We start from the raw sequence: 10,229 nt of genomic DNA on the forward strand, positions 1-10,229 counted from the left end.
TTTCATTTGAAGAAGAGAACATTATTCTACATACAGTCATTTACTGAAAGGTGCATTTGCAGAACCCAGTTCAGTTGCTTTTGGTGCAGAATCTTCCCCTTTGGACCTCTGATATGAGTCCAACTCTTCTCATGTCTGCGTGAAATTGGACATTTCTGACTTTAGACACAAAATCATAAGTTCTTGAAATAAGAACATCCTTCAGTTCCCGTTACAGTCTCGTCAGCTGCACATTATAACGTGTTCTGCAGAATCTCTGAAACACATGACAGCTTGTGATCTTTTGGGTGAAGCCTTTCCACAAGCATAGCATGTTTTGGACATTACCAGAGTTGTTGCAACATATGCAGTATTGCACAGACATACAGCATGCATGTCTGTGTCAGATTTCTATTATTCCCTTTCTCTCTTTCTTGGGGCGACTGAAACTGTCAGGGAGTAGCTGCAGAGTTTCAGCACCCGAGGGCAAAGATTATTTTATTATGAAGCCTACGCACATGCAGGTCCTTCTGTTGGTGTGACTGCCAAATGGAGTGACGCCAAAAGGGGCTCGGTCTCTGGAGGTGCATGAAGTGTGGGAAACACCGGTAGAACAGTGGGAGAAAGGGAGGGAGTGTAAGCAATCAGCTACAAATGGATTGCATAACAGAAAAGTGTTGAGCGAAGGTGTTGAATGTATGAAATAAAAAAGGATGTGCACGGGCATGTAGCGTGATAGTAGGAAAGCACCTGACCCACCGTGAGAAATGTCAGATCTGTCAGGCACACGCTCATCTCCAGTCATAGTAAGGCGTGGTCGGCTCTTTAAACTCAGAAAGTGCTGATTTGTCAGGAGTGCTGGCAAAGCGTGCTGTCTTTTATCTGTCTTGAAATCAGAGCCTCTGTTTTCGCCTGTGAGACTTTCTCCAACTTGAGGAACGTATTTGTTTTAAGGGGGGAAACATTTAGGGCCATGAGAAAATGCTCTGAAATGGATTCACAAGGTTTGAGAGGGGATGACCCAAAGCTCAGAAAACAAACTCCATCAAAGCTTAATATAGAAACCAAACCCGGAGAGGTCGACACAAAGTTCAAGAAAACAGAGTGATTTCTTTGAGATTAAATATAAACGTAGTATGAACCCGGGTCGCCGAGAGTCTGACCAGACGCAGATTGCTGTTCCTTAAACTCAGACTCTCTTCCTTCCCTCTGTGGGCGCTGAGTGGAGCAAGGTCAGTGGTCATGATAAAAAAAGGAGCTCTACTTGACAAGGACATGATGTCATCCTACTATCAGACCTCACAGTCAGACCAGAGCTGGAGGTCTTTTTCTTGGTTCCCACCCAAATAGTTGCAACTATCTAACTAATTCATTATACAGAGTTCTAGTGTCCAGAAAATATAGTAAGTTCCTGCTTCCAGTGTTGGATATTATACATGTTTACCTTCTGTTAAGTTCGCTGAGATAGCTTGGGTATAAGGGGAGGGGAGTAACAATACAAATTTTGAAGAAAATTACTAGAAATGTCTAGAATATTTCAGGACAGGCTTCTCCTGTAATCTTCCAAAGTTGCTTATTCACACATGTCCCTCACAGCGTGAAGTTTTTCATGTTAAGACCCTGACACACCAAGTAGGGGGCAAAGAACTAGTGGCGACGAAGACCGCAACTGAGTTCGATACACTTATGACACTGATGACAGTGATTTTTATTATTTTTATATCAATGAGAAGTATTCATCCGCACACCCTGACTTCTTGCAGAAATGTAACCAGGAGGCTGGCAGGAAAAAAAAAATCCTGATTAAGTCAGGTTCAAGAGTATGTATTCACCAGTACATTTTCTGGAGTTTTGTGCATGTGTAAACAGGGCTCTAGTGTTGATCCTTTGGGTAACTAATGCTGGATAGCACAAGCCCTCCTTGCACATGTTCTTGTTTTGTAACATTTCTAAATAGTCTCTTAATCTAAATCCCCTAAATACTTTCCAGATGTTTTCAAAATAACCATAAAAAATACAATCTGGAAATGTGGAGTTACTCAATCAGATAAACATCTTAGTGGCCAAACAAAATGCAGGAGAGATTTAACATCTCTTTGAGCTAAATGGCTGGCACTTTTAGAATAAACACTCTGAGCTTTCAATAATAACTTCATGTATCATTAGACATTCTACAAAAAAGGTGTGCTTAGAAATGTTAGCTGTATGACAAAAATGTGTTATGTATGAGTTTGTGAATGTATGCATGTTCTATCATACTTTCATTTATTTTGATAATTGCAATGTATTTTGTATTGTAGTATGCCATTATGCTAACATTTTATGTCTTTTTCATTTGAAGCACCATGATGTTGACATATTTTATCTAATATTGTTCATTAAATCCTTGATTCTGTTCGATTACGCAGTAGAAGTAGAAGAATGTGTAAACTTAGTCATATTTATTGACACAGTTGACCACATACTGCTCGACAGACTGGAACAGTAGGTGGGCTTCCTGCGAACAAGACAGGGACTATTCCTGGTCCTTTTGTAATTATGAACCTCAGCATAGAAATATAATATGTGGCATTTCCCAAGGATCAAATCTTTGACCCATTCTTTTTGACATCTGTGCAGCTGTTTGCTCAGCAGCATGTAGATATCACAGAGCAGATAACATCATTACATTCCAAATTTGAGGTTATTTATAATATTTTGTAATTTAATTTTTTTTTTGTCATATTTCTTTTTTATACACATTCAATCATCGTATCTTGTTTTCCATTGGCCATGATGCTTTGGATGTCTTGTGAGAAGAACTTCGAATTGCCTTGTCGCCGAAATGTGCGTTACAGATAAACTGGTTATTGGTGCGTGGATAATGTGTCTTAACTTTTTCATTACACATATATTTTAGAAATAAAATAATCAACTTAATACATAAAAACAAGGCCTCCTCTACAGCCGAGTGAAGAAAGGCGTTGTGCTAAATCTGCTGTTTCTCAGAGTTCTTCACGCCTTTGTCTGCCAATCTCATGACCTATTATTTACTGAAAGACTTGGACTGACTTGGCTGCTGTTTGTTGGAAAACAACTCCTCTGTTGATTATTCGAAGATAAGTGATTGGAAAGACCGTCACTTTATCAAGAGCTGCATTGACCCCCCCCCCCCCCCCTTTTTTTTGGTGCAGAGCTTGTGTTTGTTTTCTCTCCTGAGTAAACGGTTGCGGATCAGAGAACAGAGGCGCTCAGGTGTCCCAATTATCACTTCCTCTGATGGCCGTCACATTCATTTTAGACAAGCCTCACACATGCATGAAAGTCATGCTAATGTTAAACATGTCCAGACACTAAAAGTGATGAGAAAGGAGTAACACAGATCAAGCACTTTGAAACATCGTTTGCATATCTAATCCCCATAGACAGGGCATAAGGTTAGAGCTTATTGTGTTTCATTTTAAGCAAGTATCAGCTGTGTTAAGCCAGTAAAGGTTGCATTATGCTACTAGCATGTTGTAGCCAGTGGAGGCAGTGTTAGATAACTAGCAGATTGTTTAAGACATGCTGCTGCAGGCATCCAATGGAGACATTTATTTTCTAACTTGTTACATTTGTATACTTACAGCCTTACCATTGAAATCAAACTGACAACGACTCTCAAGTGAGATCACACGAGGTAATATTATTGATGTTATATGGCTCGCTCCATCTAGAGCCGGGAAAAGGGCTTTAGTGCAGTAGCCATTTTCTTTGGACCTGTGAACTTTGATCTGACTTTAATGTATGTCCCTTTAAATGTGTTGCAGTTCTGCTGACTTAGCTGATATATTTGGTTTGGTCTTCAGAACCTAAGCAAAAAATTGTAGACACACTGAATGTCATTATTTTCATGATCCCACAAGGCCTATATGCTGTCTCAAAATCTTAACACTAGCTCCATGAATGTTTTTGCATGTGTCAGTATAGCTGCTAAGACAATGGGGCGTTGAAAGGACCTGGCTCCATGTTGTCTTACACACAACATCCATACATACATACCTACACACACACACAAGAGAACAACACTAGTTTAGTTCCTCCCCCACCTAGCTTGAAGTGAGAATGGTGCAGGAAATGGGCTCTTATTCACAACCTTGTGACAAAAAGGACAACTGGAGGAACAGGATCACAGGAACACACACACACATACACACACACACACGCACACACACACGCACACACGCACACGCACACACACACCAAAACACAAATAAACTGCATCGGAAAATCCCAAAAAAGATCATAAATTAGATTTACTGCCCCACTAAGCAGACGTTCCAAGGCCTTTAGCAGGGAACATTCCCTGTTTTTGGACAGGGACAGGAGCAGTGCAACAGTAGGTCTTTACAGACCCACTGATCCGATCCATAATAGCTGCACGAACAGGTCAGGGGCGCACAGTTGGAGGCTTGTGCTTTGCTGTTCAGCAACCCATAACCTGCCATGTCTGCCTGTCCACCCAGACTTCCTGTGGGTCTTTGTGTGTCTTTCCTACAAGACAGATTCTTCAACAAGGGAATAAAGTACTCCTAATCCTGCAGAGCTCACCACTCCCAGAATCACACCAACGCAGGTCTTGCATCATAATTTGTTTTGACTTGTGCAGTTCAGTTTAGGTAAATAGAGAGGTCGGATAGGATGGAACAAGAGGTAGACAATTAAAGCAAAAGTGAAAATGAAAAAGAGACGGTCAAATATGACCTCCACACTGGTTTCCTGCTGACCTGCATCTATAGTCCTTTGCAGAAAGAAGATGTGAAGGGAAGTTTAAAAAAATCAAAGGGCTCAAATACAAGACACGGCCACGAAAATAACTCGAAGTTCTGTGTGTGTGTGTGTGTGTGTGTGCGTGCGTGCGTGCGTGCGTGCGTGCGTGCGTGCGTGTTTGTGTTTGTGTATGAAGACAAAGGGTGATAATATTCACCATGAGAGGAGATATTTGTTCAGCCGGAGAATTTACTGATGAGATTAGGCGTTGGAGCTCTGGTTAGGGGGTTAGGAATGTAAACAAGAGGCGAGAGGAGAGAGAGACTTTAGGAGAAGACCCCCCCACCCCCACCCCCACCACCATCACTGTTATTCTTCCTCCTTGTGGCTCCAAAGACAAATGGAGTTCATAGACTGACCCCTGATGCTTGTGTTAACTTTAGTAAGTGTATTTTTTGCAAAACAGTGGTTTATATGTTTTTACAAGTAAGACATAAAAGCAGGAAATAATTAAAACTTGTGCAAACAAATATCTGGACTTTATATTAGTCTTGACTTGAAAGTGATTTTAGTGCAGTTTGACACGTCTAGGCCAAATGTTGGTTTTCTTCGAACACTCTTCGAAAGGTGACAGTGAAAAATTATCTCTTACTTTGTGTATATCACAAATGTTGGTACTAATGGACACAAATGGATTCCAGAACGTTATCTCCGCCTCAGAAAACATATAAATCACAAGATTAAAGCTGAAATTGCAAGAATACGTTTTAAGATAATAATTGTGACAGGCTGTAAGAACATAATAGAATTAAAAAAACTACTTTTTGTGTGCAAAAGGCAGAACTTGGTCTTTGTCTTGCTGGTGCAAATTAATGTCGTCATAAAATCCTGTAAGGATTTTTTCTGTCAATGAAACTGATAAAAAATAGAAAGACAATCAGCTAGAAGAGAAGATTATTTCTATCTTATTTTTCTGCAATGGGGTCGGTGTGTGATGAGGCAATTTTACAGCACAATGCCAAAACAGCATCTTTATTTTGTCTTCTTTATTTACATTTTACACAGCGAAGATTCGGGTGAGAGATATGTTTGGCTATTAAAAGAGAGCAGTGTGAGATTTTCCCTTTTAACAAAAACAGCCTACATAAGCATGTACAGGACCAGGATAAAAGGTACCTCAAAGTGAAAGTTCCTCACAGGAGCTTTAAAAAACATAAATTAAAAGACTACTTTAACTACTTAAAGCTCCGGTGAGGAGCATGGCATGTTTGTATGCCATCACTTTAGTGTGTTTCCATGCCTTCATTCACTAATTAGCCTAGCACATTATTCAGTAGAACCTTTCATCCCTACTTCAATGGCTTCAATGCAAGCGTCCAACAGTTAGTTTGATATTTTCTTTTAATGCTAATAAGACAACATCACAGAGGCCTGATATAAAAGTCATGAAAAAGTCATCTAAAGGTTTCTAAACATTTTTACCTTCAAGTAAAATTAATGAATCAAACTTTGCGCAGCTTCCTCTACAGACACAAACGGCGTACCACATCAACATATGTACAGTGGTACAGAAGTAGAAGTGCAGCCCATGAACTTCGAACAGACTTCGATGTTTAACATTAAGGTGGTCCCCCCAACCAAGTGTCATATTCATGTTGTAGGCAGAGAGACGTAGCGAGCCTTACAAAGTGGGCACTACAGATATCCTCACAAAATTGCATTATAATCTATAGAGTAGATGTGCAGATATTTTAATCTTTACCAAAAGTTTTCAAGCATCCCTGTTCAGTCATTTACAGTTAAAAAAGTGCAATATGTGACCTCACTCACAAAGACATCCTTAACAGCATCCTCAACTGTGCATGCACTGCACACAACATCTTGTGTAGCGTCACAAATGATCACATCGCTGTCAATTTATTCCCCTCCATGAATCCACACAGGCTCCGAAGTCGTGAATGGAACATGGTAGGTCTTATACTGAGACAGGAACTTTTTGGTGTAAAGAAAGCTGAATCAAATGCTGTGCTGTTTATTTTAGGGACCTTCTGATATGCTGCCTGACTTTGTGAAGGAGGAAAACATTCACCAGTGGTCTCCCATTATGATCCAACCCCAGGGGGGAGAGTGTGGGTTGGGATGTATGCAGGATGGTGACATACATCACCACTATGAATATGATTGAGAGAGTTATGGGCGCCGCATGACTCCGCGGTTACAAGACAACCACAAGAATCTGTCTTGATGATGACTGGAGTTCAGTGTGTGTTGTGTGGGATAGAAAAAGGGGGAGAGGTAAGGAGACACAGATGCTGCTGAGATTTCCATTCACCCCCAAGTTTCACGTTCATTACAAATCCGTCCTGGGCAAAGTGAATGTTAAGACGCTCCAAATTAACCCCGAGAGTGACAGAAGCAGCCTCAGCTGTCTGAGGTATCACTTTCCATCCAAATGGTATGGATGGCGGTCTGACAACTGTCACCCTGACCTTGCTTCTCTACAACACTCTCACCAACTCGCTCAGCTCTCTGGGACGGGGCGGGGTGAGATTACCGACATTCACAATATCCCCCGTCTCTCCAGAAACAACCGTCTGTCAATCAGATAAACTCGTGATGGAGAAGTTCAAGCATACAGACACTAACATGTGAAGATCTCAGACTACGTCTTCAAGTCGGTTCGTGTTTGTGTGCTTCCTGAACATCACCTTAGATTCCATTGGAAGGAGACAACTTCAAACCGTCGTCCTCAAACTGCTGACTAGTTTATTATCTGAATAACAAGGGGACATCTAATGTACAGAACTAAATGTGATGCACTTAAAACATTCCACTTCTCCACTCAACATTCCCATTTTTTACCACCAGCTTTTTCTTGAATAACATGAATTTATACGGCATGTTTAAAACAAAAAAGTATTTAAATTAACTTAATATAGGCAAGGAAATGGTTTTAAAAAAACATTAGAAATGTGTATGCATGAGTAATACATTATTTAAAAAATACTACGCTAAAAAAAAAATATATATATTATCATAGCTAGTGATAGGGCAGATTTGATGTCTGAGTCTAGCAGCTGGTGCTGGGAGCTAAATGGTAACACCTCTAAGTTTAGGATGCTAGCGTGCTAACATTTGCTTATCAACACACAGCAAAAGTCGAGGGGATCATCTATGTCATGAGGACACTTTGTCTGGGAAGGATAGATATCAGGGCCAAATTAAACAGAAAATGATGAAATAGTTCATAGATAAAAAGAAATGCTTGTGTCACTACCAGTAAAGGTCACTCTCCAAACGCAGGGGACCGTCAAAGTAAACAGGAAACACCCTCTGGGGCTAGCGTGGCTAAAAACAGGGGGCGTCATGTGCAGATCTTTTACTCGTGGGTTTTTCCTTAACTCGTGGTGGTCATTACAGTTGTCAGGCCAATCAATGAGAGAGGTGACATGGGAAATGTAGTGCCAGGAGCCCTTAATCCTGTTTCTGACAGACATGGTAGTAGCTGTCATGCGAGGATGAATGAAGTCTGCACACACAGTAAGAAGATGCTCCTTGTTGACACTGATTTTACATCTTGAAGCTCAAGCGTCTTCGACTGCAGTCTTTGAGCATCATCCGGGTGCAATCAATTAAAGCCAGAACCTTGTCTTCACATTAAACTGGTATATGATATCTGATCAAGGCTACTGGTTTCAACCAAGGCCATGCGAAGGGGGCAAGAGGAGGGAGGGCAGGGTCCTCAGGGGGATGCTGGAGGGTGTGTGAAATTGTGGCCTGCGTGCCGTCGGCCAGCCGCCCGAGGGGAGGCACATGGTGCCAACAGCTGCCATGGTGAAACGCTAACCCCTCTAAATGCTCTGTCCAGTAAACAACGCTGGGCTGAACACATGCCAGTGGGGGAGTCTGGGTGAGGTAGGGGTGAACCCAGCTGACGCCGTGGAGAAAGGAGATTTGACCCCTGTGAAATGGCTTATTAAAGTGGGGTGGTCACCATTCTGGGGGGCCAACACAAGACAAGACAGTGAGAGAAACTTAAAACCCTCTTTGGCAAAGGGAGCGCTATGCAGGCCACAAGCCGCAGACAGGAAGCCCCAGATTCAGGAGATACTTTCATTGGATGCATTTACATAGACGGAACACACCACATGCTGACGACAGACGTTTTTATATCCCCAAATACTAACCATGCAGAATTTATTTCACCTCACAGCTTGGTGATGGATGGAGCAGGATTTGAACCCTGCTGAGTCTCCATCTTCCCCCCTTCAAAATAAAATGCATTCAGACCCATTATGGCCTCTTTCCCCTTTGAAATTGATAAATGAAGTGCACTATGCAAAGCCTTTTGCTATACTGTAAGAGCTCTCAGGCAGCCTAAGGAGTGACAGGAACAGATGTGACATCTACTCTCCCCAATCTCAATCTCTGCACCCCCCCCCCCCCCCCTTCTCTCCCTCTGTTACTTGTAAAACAATCCATCTTTTACTTGTAAAAACACAACTTTCCCCCACAATCTCTTCTCATAACTCACTTTAATCTGCATGGAAACTAAATTAGATCTAATTTTGCATTAGCCCTAATTGCATCCATCCAGCACTGATGGTAGAATATGATATAGGGCCATTACAGTTATCTAATAAGTCCCTCCAATCTGTCCTTTCATGTACCCCTCAGTGCTAGATTCTCGACACAAACTGACACACAAATACAAGCGCCAATGGATAAACAAACCCAAAAAACAAATCCAGTGATTTTCATGTGTCTCTATCAGCAAGTCAGCTAAATTCACAATTATCTCACGATAGATCACCTGAACAACAACGCCCTCACCTGGAAGCCTTTTCAAGAGCTTGAAAGCAAGATACCTGATTGTCTTCTTGCGGGCCATTCATCCCTGCTCATCCTCAGATTAACTAACATTATACTCCTTTATACCGCCCCTTTTTACTCCGAACACACTGCTGTGTTTAGTTACCACAAGACGGACTGTAAATGATTTATGGGACACATAAAAATGCGAATGCTGAAACTGTTCTTTATGCGTTACATTAACGCCCACTGGACTTTAAATGTATTTTCTTTACATGCACTCTGTGAGTAGGTTACATACACTGTAAGATTTTTTTCTCATAGTCCACTACACAGCTCCGACATTGCACCTTTTGTACATTTTGTGTTTTTCATTTTTTATATTCTATATTTAGCATTTTTAAATTCTATTTTATATATTTTAATAGCTTTTTATACTGTATTATTTAAGTTGTTGCTAATTCTGCGTTATTTCCTTGTTAATTGTTTAGCACCAATACACCAAGTCAAATCCCTTGTACGTGTAAATGTACTTGGCAATAAAAGCCGATTCTGATTCTGATTCTGATTCTGATTAAGATGAAGTGGCAAAATTAGGTGGCATCATGATGGTGTAGTATGGCATGTCTTTTGTCCCAGTCTTTTGTCTCAGTGAACAAAGGCAGAGAACATTGCAGATGAATGTACATGACAAACAATTCTATTTGATG

Source organism: Labrus bergylta, chromosome 17 (genome assembly GCF_963930695.1).
Source record: "Labrus bergylta chromosome 17, fLabBer1.1, whole genome shotgun sequence".
Classification (NCBI taxonomy): domain Eukaryota; kingdom Metazoa; phylum Chordata; class Actinopteri; order Labriformes; family Labridae; genus Labrus; species Labrus bergylta.